Source organism: Archocentrus centrarchus, chromosome 14 (assembly GCF_007364275.1).
Source record: "Archocentrus centrarchus isolate MPI-CPG fArcCen1 chromosome 14, fArcCen1, whole genome shotgun sequence".
In the NCBI taxonomy this organism is placed as follows: domain Eukaryota; kingdom Metazoa; phylum Chordata; class Actinopteri; order Cichliformes; family Cichlidae; genus Archocentrus; species Archocentrus centrarchus.
The window spans coordinates 33842891-33855451 of NC_044359.1; the positions used below are offsets into that span (position 1 = coordinate 33842891).

The 12561-nt window shown below is 38.7% G+C and overlaps 1 long non-coding RNA gene across 1 annotated transcript; it reads left to right on the plus strand.

The window, feature by feature from the left end:
* The first annotated feature begins 7276 nt into the window (after positions 1 to 7276).
* On the plus strand, positions 7277 to 8434 carry LOC115791610 (uncharacterized). The gene is made up of 3 exons (XR_004020968.1): positions 7277 to 7342; positions 7675 to 7762; positions 8372 to 8434. It is a non-coding gene; the product is annotated as an uncharacterized LOC115791610 (long non-coding RNA).
* Positions 8435 to 12561: the final 4127 nt, after the last annotated feature.

The following is a 12561-nucleotide window of genomic DNA, read 5'->3' on the forward strand; positions in this document are numbered from 1 at the left end:
GCATCTGAACCCTTCCTTTTCCGCACTCTTATCTTTGCATCTTTGCTGCATTTTAATCTTCGTTTAATCTGTAAAAAGGTGTTTTTCTAATCTAGCCTTTTTGTTTTTCAGTGTCATTTGCATCTTGAGGTAAACCCTCACAAATGCAAACCATACAGGAAGGCATCTGTTGATTGGAGACTTTAACAATGACACATCTGCTTCCTTCAGCACGTTCTTGATTTGGCTGTGATTGTCTTATTTTGCTTGTCTTTCATAGTCTTCCAGACCTTTTGGTGCTCCTGAGCTTGGTACCACATTCCAAAAAATAGATCATCTGGAGTTTCTGCTCTGTCTCCGAAAGCTCAGTTTGCTTTTTCCAGCCCAGTGTGGACCTCCTTTACCTGCGTCCACATCCTCTTTGGACTGCATACTGAGAACTCACATGATGAGACAGCAAACTCATTAAATTTGGCCTGCTAGGCCACTCCATCACCTTAATGTGCTTCTTTTTTGTTGCCTTGGTGGTATGTTTTGAGTCACATATTCCTGTGGAGATATTTGTTAATATTTTTCTAGTAACAAACCTACAAACTTCTTTATTCAAAATTTTTCAGGAGCAGCTCATTAAGGATTCCTTCATTAACAGGTTTATGTGATTGGTTTCTCAGCTACTCCTCACATTTTTGTCTATGTATCATAAAGTCTTGGTGTCTTACAAGCAGAGTCACAACATAGCACATAAATATGTGACTGAATTCATAGGAAGGTGGCACATATTTACTATGTAATTTTTCAAAATTTGGTGTGTAATTTTTAGTACCTAAAATACTTACTGCTGCCTAATTATTACAATTATACTTAAAATGTACATACAGTAATACAAGGAAGTAACAACTGACAATTTGTAAGAATGTAAGAAAGGGAGGTTAGGATACGTGAGCCCAAACCCCTGATAATAATAATACTAGTAGTACCATGAACAGTAATATTATTCTCTTGTTCTACTATATCTATGTTTGAGGATCATTAGGAAATGGGTACTTCCAGCTGCTCCCTTATTTTCCAAGGGGTTGCCAAAGTGCATGTTTGATTTGGCAGATTTTATGCTGGATGTCCTTCTTGACACAACCCTCCTGTTTATCAAGGCTTGGGATCAGCACTAGGAGTATACTAGCTTGTGACCTCCTGAGACTTTGTGTCTCCATGAATCAAACTGGGATCATTCATGTGTAAGGTAAATATTTACCACTGAATCGTGGAGCCACTATGTTTAAGTCCCAGTAAGTATTTGTTGGTACTAAAAATTCAATTTTAATTTAGTGCCAATTCACAACAACAGTCACCTCTATGTGTTTTATATTGTAAAGTAAAGACCCAACATTAGAAAGAAATCCAAACAATCAGACGATCCCCTATGAGCAAGCAGTTGGTGACAGTGGGAAGGAAAAACTCCCTTTTAAAAGAGAGAAACGTCCAGCAGAATCAGGCTCAGGGAGGGGCAGCCATCTGCAGGGGGATTGAGGGGAAAGAGAAGAGAGCAGAAAGACAGGACAAAAGACACACTATGGAAGAAACAGCCAGAGTTTGTTAATTACTAATGATTAAAAGCAGTGTTGGTGTATAAACACACGGGGAGTGAAAAAGAATAATAAAGAAGAAACACTCAGTGCATCACGGGAAGCTCCCAGAAGCCTGAGCCTATTGGAGCATAATTAAGGGAGGGTTCAGGGTCACCTGATCCAGCCCTAATGATAAGGTTTATCAAAAAGGAAAGTTTTAAGCCTAATCTTAAAAGTAGGGGCATGTCTGTTTCCCAAATCCAAACTGGGAGCTGGTTCCACAGTACAGGAATAGTAAAATACTATGAGGTTGTTAAAATATGACGGGGCCTGATTATTTAAGATTTTGTCTGTGAGGAGAAGTATTTTAAATTCAGTTCATCATCATCTGGATAGCACTGCCTATGGGAAGCATGTATAATGTAAAAACTATTGGTCCCAGCACAGAACCCTGTGGAACTCCATGATTCAAACCACTGCAGCACAGTTTCCCTGATACCAACAGTGTGTTCTAATCTACGTAGTAAAATCTTACAGTCAACAGTATCAAACTGAGGTTTTAGCAGGACAAGCACAGAGAGGAGTCCACTCTCAGAAGCCATATGAAGATCATTCGTAACCTTCATTAGTGCTATTTCTGTGCTATGATGCACTAAATCCTGACTGAAACTCTGAAAATGACACCCAAACTTCAGAGGAATTACAGGATGAGTATCTGAAAACAAAATGCGAGATGTGTTATGAAGTTCACTACTTCACAAACTACCACCAATTTCTCCAGTCTCCAAAACATATGGGTCAGAGCATCCCTGCAGCTGCACATACTCTCCTGTCAACTTTGTTTTATAACTTTTTTTTTGTGTGGGAAGTGGCGGGTGTCTCAAGCCCCATTCTGTGTATACACTGTATATTTTACATACAAGTCTCACATGCCCATTAGAATTTCAGCGTTAGTTTGTACTCGTCTTTGATGTTACATACTTTTGTCATTGTTCAGCGTGTTGTTAAATCTATGCAGGTTAGACTAAATGAGCTGCAACTAACTGTTCTGCTTCCCACGCTAAACATCCAGGAGCTCACACACTCCCCACCCTACTGTGCTACTGCAGTGACAGTCAGTGAACCCCCTGGAAGCTGATAGATGGCAGACGAAACGATGAATGGTTTCAACTTTGTTGCTAATATATGTTTTGCAATCTTCACCTTCCAGCTGAGTCAGCATTGCAGAAGAGTTTTAACTGTAGAAATTTGCAAAAAAATAAAAAAATAAATGTGGGGCGTAGGGGTTCAGCCTGCTGCTGCTGTAGTGGCTGATTCAGGGTTTCAGCCTCTGAGAGCATAGACCGTTCCAAGTCCATGCTGCAGGCAATTTGCAGCCATTGCACGAATAGAAAGCATCAGAAAGCATTCCTCTCATAGCCATTCTGAACACATATTTAACAGCTTTGTCCGTGCAGGTCTTTAATCCCCTCAAACTGAATATCAATTAACAGGCACCTCTTTATAGTCAGGTTTAAGAATAGCTTATGGTAAAGAAAGGGGGATGGAAAAAGCTGCGGGGTGGGGGTGGGGGATTTCGAATTGCTGTCTGTTCACTCAGCATTTAATGGCACTTTTTTCTGAGAGCCCTGCCCTTGTTGGGTTGTGCTTTATGGTCAGATAAAAGTTGTTCAGGGGAAAAAATGCCATCTGGGCTCTGTGCCAAGGGGCTGGTGTCTAACAGCAGCTCCAGCCTCACACTGGGATGTGATGAGAAACTTGGTAGGAGAGTGAGGGATGAGGTGGGGTGGGGAGCAGCCTCTTAAGGTGCCACTTCCATGGAGACGCAGCTGGGCCAAACAAGACTTCCATCAGTCGGCAAATAGAAGGTGAGGTGGCTGTCTGGCTCCCTCATTACCGAGAGCCCAGCAGCCACCGCCAAACTGCTGAGATGTGCTTCTTTGGGCCGTCAGTGAGGGCAACGCTTATCAGCATCTTGTGGTAATGAGTGATGTTGAGCATAAATCTTTTCTCATGGGATTAGTTGTGTTGTTGCTGTTGGCTCTGTTGCCTAGGAAATAAGCATCTCACTGTATAAGTGGCAGGCTGCAGTTTGTTTTTATGTTTCCTCAAAAATTTTCCTTTTATTAGATTTAACTCCAACCTCAAACGTGGGCACGCTTTCCATCATTTTTGCCCGTGTTTTGTTTAAACACGTTGCCTTGACTTTCGTGCGTCCACTCAGAGAGCTCTGTTTTCAGCAACTCCTCTCTGACTGGTTAAAAAAAGGAAAGAAGGCAGGCACCGGGTCACCTTAAGTGACAGTGCCTGGGTTCACAGGAGAGATGTGCTGGACACAGAGGCGGGTTAAATCAACAATAACCAGGTAACCACAAAGTCCAGTGGGCAGGTACAAGAAAACAGGAGTCCATAAAGGAGCAGAAGAAACACAGGCAACACGAGGAGGACAGAGGGCAAACTGTCCAGCTGGCAAACTGGACACAGGTGAAAACAAACACAAGTAAAACCACTGAGGACGATCACAAAAGAAGCAAAAGCACTGGAACCATGCAACCTTTCATAATAAGACAGGAAGTAAGTGAAAGAAGGAAACCACAAACCAAAGGAAGCCAGAGCAGACACAGGTAGAAAACATCACAGGAAACCAATCGATACCTCAGCGACCACGACAGCCAGCGCTGCACATGAATGACAACAATGTCCCAGACATTTGCACAGGCTGGTACAGCGCTGCAAATCATACAAATCACAGCAACAGCAAACACATTTCACAAAACAAAACAATAATAAAAAAAAACTTTACATTTTAAAAAATACATTTACAAAAACATTTTAGAAAAAATAATATTTCAAAATGCAGACTTGAAAGATCAAAAATAACATTTTTAATATGTTTTCTGTTTTGTTTGATGCTTCCTGTTGCATTTAACGAAAAACTGCTGTTTGTTTTGTTTTTTTTACATTTTCTCTTTTTTTGTTGTTTTTTCTGAATTTTCTGTTTGTAAATGAGAACAAACATTTTACCTGCTAAAATAAAGGTGTTTAAAAAAAAATCATTTTGATGTTTTTTTGTTGTTGTTGTACTTTTGTTAAATCTGTGTGGCTTTTTTTTTTTAAATTTGTTTTCTGAGGTGTTTTTATTGTTGCAGTTTTGATTTTGTGGTTTTATTTTGTTTAATGTTCTGGATTGACCTGATAGAAATAACATTTTTAAGAGCAGTGTATAAAAATTGTGACTCTAGTTAAAACAAAACAAACAAAAAAAACTCAAAATAAACTGAAAACAACTTCTAATAGTGCAGCTTTTATGTGCTTTTAATGATAGTAATTTGTCACTTTTTAGTTACTTTTATATGTGCAATAAAACACGTTGCTTCTTCTGGTTAATCTCTTATACTGCATTTTTAATTAAAAGCAAAGAATACGTTTGTTTTTAGAAGCAGCCTGTGAGAAATGAAGTCACAAATGTGAAGTGAAGGAAACCGAGATGCAGCAGTAAGTACTCCAGATGTTCAACATTCAGCTTCCCTTTTAGGCAAAGTCACAATCAGCAGAAAGAAAGTCCTGGCTTCCAGTCAATTTTTTATTTTATTTTTTTTAAAAGATGCTTTTAATATATGATGAAACATTGACTGGAGCCCGGGGCCATAAATCATTACCTTAAGCCCTTTCAGTCCACAGCGTTCTTCTTTAATTTGTCCCCCTCTCCCCCACCTCATGGCCCAGATCACCGAGGAGCTCACTAAGAGCATTGTCCTCCTGCCAGCTCACTTGGCATATCTACTTTTATTTTGAACCCTCTGGCTGTTTGGCAGGAGGAGGGAATAAGCAATGTTAAAGGTATTTATGAGGCTGTCCTTAAAGAACCTCTCTTTATATCAACAGTTTGACTAATGCATGTGACAGGGATCATGATGTTGGCACCAGCTATGAAAAACTTGTCTGTGTGACTGATGGTGGTTATGATGGCTGCCAAGCCAACATGTATTAATTAGAGCAGCTTTTAAACATGCTGGTTTCTACAATGTTTGGGAGCTACCTAAATGACCGGGCCATTAATGATTACAAGTCCCCAAGAAGCTTATAATTAAGATGAAATCTATATTTTTATGGTGGTTTATATGTATGAGCAGGAAGCAGATTGTTGAGCCATTGTGAAAGAGAGTTTGAGTACGTTCATTTTTTATGATGAGGTTTTTAGGTGATTCTGGTTGTGCATTGTATATATACAAACACCTAATGCTGTTTTGAAGAAACTTGAACACAGTACCTGCAGCACTTTGTAGGTATGAAGAATGACCGAAGCAGCAATGAAAGGCTTTTAACGAGCTCAATAGTCCTTTTTTTAAAAATCCCTCTTTTTCTTCACACCAGTGAGTCACTGCACCAAATTTACAGTCCAGATCAGGATCACATCAAACTGAAGAAAAACTGAAGCTAAGAAAAAGATCTGGAATTTGTAGCTTGGCCCGACACAAGTGCAGTCTGGAGGAGAGGTGAGGGACAACAAACTAACATTTTTAAATAAACTCCCTTCAGAATTTCATATTTGACTTGGCATTAACACACAACACAGCTAGGGTTAAAGCAATGTGTATAGAGGTTGTGGGCCTGCCTGTGACAGTGGGACATGCAAAAACTGTCTCGTTGTGGCTGCTGTACTTTCAAACCAAAACATATCCACAGGCGGATGATCAGAAACCTGGGTTACAGTTGAGGAGCATGACAAAGAGCTCAAGGTGTCGACCTGGCCTCCAAACCACTCGCACCCCTCTGAACAAGCCAGATCCTGGGAGGACCCCGCAACCCTCAGCTCCGTGGTAATTTATGGTAGAGACTGTATGTATGTTCCTGACAACTGTTTGATTACCTGAAATGATCCCCTCCACTAATCCAATGTTAAGTACATGTGTTTAAATGAAACAAAGTTTCCATGGGCTTCACTAATGGTTAACAAAAGCGTATTCATAGGCACAGTTATGCTTCATTCACACCTCTTTCGCATGCAGTGATGCTATTACTGGAGTGGAGCCCAGGTAAGCATTTCACCTGAGGGCCTTGAGTGTATTCCTGTTTCAAACACATTATTAATAGACTTCAATACATTGTCAGGGCTGCTTATAGTTACTGTCATAACACATTTAGATGTGAACTGCATATACTAATGTATCAGAAGCTATATATGCAGATTGTAAGAAATATTGTAAATATCTTTTGTTGTATTTTTTATTGATTTTAAACTCTTTGACAATGTCTGAAATACCAAGGAAATAATTATAAGGAAATAATAATATAACATAGCAGCAAACTGTTATTTTGCCAGGCTGATGTAGAATCACCAGAGTCATGAAAGTGCAATATAGTAAAATGTAACAAAAATTTTCAAGGGAAGAGTTCTGTACAGATTTAATTTAAAAAGACAAATAAATGTTTGACAGTGTACGTGTGAACTTTAGTTTTGGCATTAAGGGAACCTCGCAGCCAAAAACCTAAATGTAAAAGATGCACACCAAATCACATGCACCAGTGTCAGACCTGAGCTGCAGAAAAGAAAAAAACTGAGAAAAGCAGTTTATTAATATAAAAAAGGCAGGTCTATCTGTGGCTTTAGCATTGAATATAACTTGGCAGACAGGAGGTGAGACTCTGGAACTTCTGGTTGTGTTTATTTGGATTTTTTTTTTTTTAATCATGCACAGTGTAGTTATAATAAAACTCTCTCTCCCATAAACTGCAGTCTTCCACCATTACTGGCGGAGCACCTTTACAACATTCACAGCTAACCCTCTGCTCTTTTAAAGGTCTGTTTTCCAATATTTCCCTACATCTCTGAAAGCCTATTAATATCATATTATGCATATTATGTGTGCTTTTAATTTGAATGAATGTTAATTTAAGTGTAATTTATATCAAATTACGATTTTTTTTAATGGATGTATGGGTTAGCTTAGCTTGTTACTTAGCTAGTTTAACTGGCGGTAACAGAAGCTAGCTCCACGTGGGTAAATAATCCCATAATTATAAGGACTCTGAGGTCTGCCCGCTGCTTAACGATAAACCGTTTTATAGGTAAAATTAGTTTTACACGTTGATATTGCTGCATGGATGAAAGATCATACATTTCTATCAGCAGGTTGCCAGGAAAATTGTAGCCTGAGCCAAGAAATTCTGGCTCCTTCCTCTCCCTCATCATCAAGGGAAACAGCAGAGAAAGCCACAGGGTGAGTTCAGTCAGCTCCTGTTAGCAGCGAAGCCTCTTTTTCATCAGATAACTTTACAAACTTAAGCCGCCCTTCAGTTCTCCTTCCATTTGCTGCTTTAAGTGGAGTCACAGAAGGATTCAGGTCTAATCAAACGGGGAAATATATCATAGATTTGTGTTTGGCTGTAACCATCTCTGGTGAGACTGTTGAAGATCATTCATTTTACTCAGGACCAGGATCAGAGATACACGAAATATAAAAATCTTTTCATTTTACCTTTCCTTTTTTTTTTTTTTAGTGTTTCTAATGTTCTTACTTATTATTCAGGCACAAATTTTCATTCACTTTATTGACTATCTGAATGATTTAAGCTAAATCCTGCCATCCTCTTTGTTTTTTTTTGTTTTTTTTGGCCAAATCAGGTGTCCATCATCATTTTCATGAGCCACAGAAATAGAAAGGATAATATTTAAATTATTGAAGTGCACTGTTTTGCACATGTTGTTTTAATGTGTGACATATTTAAAAAGTGGAATAATGAATTAAGTGAACTGAGGCACTTTATTAAGATACCCCTGCACATGACACTCCTTTCTCTGCCCTCACTAACTCACTGTTTCATAGCAGGGAGGGCTTTGGTGATGCGTGTGTGCGGTGTCATGATGCCAAATTCATCCTTCACATAAGCAAGTAAGTGTTTATTTTTTTAATAGCATTGGGGTATTTCGCTTTAGCCTGCATTTTAATGAATGATCATGCCGCCTTACACGGTTTAACCAAATACCCTTTAAAACTTTAAGATACTGCTAATATTCTGTTTGTGAAAAACTAAGGGACAGAGACAAAGACTGTGCTCCTCTGACTGTTTATGGACCTAGCCTCACTCTGCGTGCAGCATTAAAACACTCAGTTTTCCCATAGAGTGGAGACGGGCTGTCAAACGTTTGAACATCTCTAATCTGCTGTGAAATCTAACAGTGATGGCGTCATATGTTGAGGATCAAATAAACATGCTGTCAGAGTTTTCCTGCCCGCGTTAGCACAGGAAATACAGAATGCTCCACATAAAACCGTAATGACAGAATAAAAGTTGACGCTCCTTTCTGCTGAAAAAAAGCACACTGTTTAGCTTCTAATGTACTGTTCCCAGGAAGGTTGGATCAGAAACATAACAGCATATCTCATATTCATTGTAAACACATATCCAGCTCACATACTGTATGTTTTTTGTCCCCCATAACTTAAACTATGTGAGCTGCACTGGGGCTGCTTATTGCCTTTTCTCATTGTCGGGAGGCTGAATTTTAACAACATGGTTTCAGCTGAATATTGACTGAATTGTGTGTTTGCTCATAACCTGTGGAGGGCAGCAGTGGGCTAGAGATGTATCTGGGCTGCCTTCAGAGTGAAAAGAAGAATAAGAACGAGAAGGAGAACAGCATATCCCCCAATCTCAGTGCAGCTTTACACAACTTGAGATGAAGCTTGATTGGCCAGCCTTTTTCACTAGTTTTTATGTGACTGACTCACGGCAGCACAGTGAGGTTCAGCTGTAGACTATTTATTAATGTCTTGATCTGTATGCAGTTGAGAAGGACTGGCAGAGAAACATGAGGACAGAAAGTTCAAAGAAATCACTGGAAAGTATTTTATTCTTATTTTTAGCTTAAAGAAACTGACCCCGCCTCTTGCCCTATGAATTCAGCTCCATTCAATTTTATTTATATAGCTCCAAATCACAGCAAACGGTTGCCTCAAGGCGACTATGAGAGCTGGGATAGGCTCCAGCTCCCACCACCCTGAATTGGATAAGTGGAAGTAAATGGTTGGATGAATGTTATGGCAAAAGTCTTAATCGTGGTTATTCTGGTCAATAATTATAATCTTTATTATATAAGTCAATTTATTAAATATTATATGAAAGAAAAAAATAATAATTGCAAGCTAAACTCAAGATTTAAACCTGTATTGCCAACCTCTGTCACAGCTATAAAAAGAGAACAAGTGCAGTCGCCTGAATGAAATGAAGAGTCCAACGTGAACTTCTCTCCTCATGAGTCAGGAGGACTTAAAGACTGAACATAAACCATATTTTTACTGGTCAGTATAATTTTCCTTTTGTGTGACACATGCATTCCTTTCAGTACATTTCAGTATCTGAACACAAACTTAAGATAAGTTTGTGTTCAACTTGCAAAATTATCCTATTCTTTCTATACTGTGATCAGTGTTTAGAGTCACTGTTTGAAGGTTAGAGTCAGAAAAAACCACCTCATAGCTCATAGCTGATTGGGGGGGCTTGTTGGGGGGAAATAACAGGATCTTTATGGGAGTGTGTGTGTTATATCTGGACAGCAGAAGGCAGAAGCAGTGCACCCTTAAATGTACATCCAGTAGAGACTCTAAGTGTATTTTTGGATCAAGCGTTTACCTGCCTGTGTGCTGGATAGCCTTCCTCCTTCTTAAGTGTTTATATACTAAAACATGAGGAATAAAATGATGAAGGTGGTGTGTGAGTGACTCAACAAGCTAGCTTTCATTTCCATTGAATTTTTCCAATAAGAAAAATTGCAGAGCAACAAAAATATTTCCAAAGAAGTTTACTTCTGCCAGTAACATGGCACATTCCACAGCTTTTCCCATGAAAGGATGGAGAGCTTTGTTCTGTGTAATGTAGGTAAGGGAATCTAAGCATTCACTCAGTGCTCATGGCTGTCAGTTTGGTTTCTAGGTGAATGGAAATGTCTGTCAGCAGGACAATACTACTGTTTTTGTCAATACAATTGTGCAGAGGAAGCAGTGAAAGTGCAGGGATGAGGTCCAGGAGAAAACCCTAAGTTATTTTTATAAATGTGGTTTTCTAATTGAATTTTTTTTCACCATATTGGACATAGCTGCAGGTATGTAATGCCACTTTTCATACTCCCAGCAGTTCAGTAACCTGCACTGAGACTGTGTAAAGGTCACTGACTAACAGTGTAGTTTCCATATGCTCATGTACTTACCCCAGAACAGCAACAGATGGAAGGAGATAGTGATGAATAACATATTTCTTAGATTGTGTTTATTAGTTGTTGTGCTTTGTGCTTACAGTCTTAAAAATTGCTCTAGTAACACTGTTGATAGGAGTGAATTAGCTTAGTCATCTTGAATAAATTGGTCAAACCTAGAATAACGTGATATTTAATATAATACCTTTAAAATTTAATATAATACCTTATTGGCCTAGAAATTGTTAACATTTTGTAAAAAGAAAAATAAAAGACTGAACTTCAGTCTTTTATTTTATATTTTATATATATATATATATATATATATATATATATATATAAAATTACCTTGGATTTCAGTGTTAACCGGGACATAAAAACAGCATGGATAGAATCTGTTTCTTTCCGTTAGCACAAATCTTTTCAAATTCTTCTTATGTTTTTTAAAATGCTCATTGTTGCCCTAAGAGGGGTAAAAAGGTTTGAATATAGTGCGATAATATCTGTTTATTTTCACAGTCTCTAAATATTTATCATCACACGGGGCAACAGGATTTTTCCTGGCTCCGAATGGGTCTTTGTGTAGCAACTGTGCACACTGTGCTCCTGAATCCCGTGCATTTGATAAACAGACATGTATTTTATGTTCAAGTAAATTGACGGCCAGTCCTGGTTATTTTGCTGTTAGGGGCAAAGCCAGGATCATTTTAGGGTTTTTTTTTCATAAAAGCTTTCTGTATTTGATAACTCTAAATAAATCCAGTTACTTGCTCTCTCCCGTCATAGAAACATCTTTCCTAATAGTTATGCACACTTCTTCAGAAATGCAAATATATGTAACCTGGGTTTTATGTAAGCCTTTGAGTGTCCAATTGGACAAGCTCTCTCCTTTTATGTGGGGTCTATAACCTCATTAAACCTCACTTTATGATATGAGCACAGATGGGCCTTGGAAGTGGATGCATAATGTAAAATATGGCTTTTATCACCCAGTCAGCGCTGGAGACTGAGGCACAAATATGAAATGGTAACTGTGTAAGTAATATGATCCCTTGGTTTGCTTTTTAGCTTTTTACTGTCCCATCACTGATGTGTGTGAGAGGCTTTTCACCATGTTAATTATCCCCTGCAACAGCTCCTGTTTAAAATGGAGAGCTTTATTGTTTTTAATAATACATAAAAAGTGTCCATATGGAGATGTGATTTCAAGTTTTAAAAAGAGTAAATCTGTAATGGCGTTGCATGAAAATTAATGTGAATCCATTTTTCAAATATACTGTAGGTAATAGGAAACTGTCTAAATACCCACATGTAGTGTTTTTTGCTGATAAGGTATGCGCTGATGGAGAGTATGTCTGTGTGAGGGAGTGAGGAATGGACGGGGAGGGAGGGGGCAGGATGGACCCGTATTAACAGGAACACTTGAGTGAATTTGAAGAATAGGCTTTAAACATGCAGAACAGCCACAATACTGGGCCCCGACTGGCAGACAGTACCACCTTCTCCCATTCAAATGATGCAAACCTGCCTGATTGGAGGGATTTAAATGCTTGTTTCAGCACACCGTCCAAGCAAATCCAAGACCTCTTCAGTGTGTGTGTGTGTGTGTGTGTGTGTGTGTGTTTAACTGCCAGTAATCTGAAAGTTTAAAAAAAAAAGGGTTGAAAGCCAGCTGTGTCTCAGAGCATCTTGGAATTGCTAAAACTAAGATGGATCCCATTAAAATTCTTCTTTTTTAAAAATTCATTTTCCATGGATGAATGTGGTATTTGCAATATGTGTCATTTGATGTGTATTTTGTACAGCAAATACAGAAATTATGAAGTA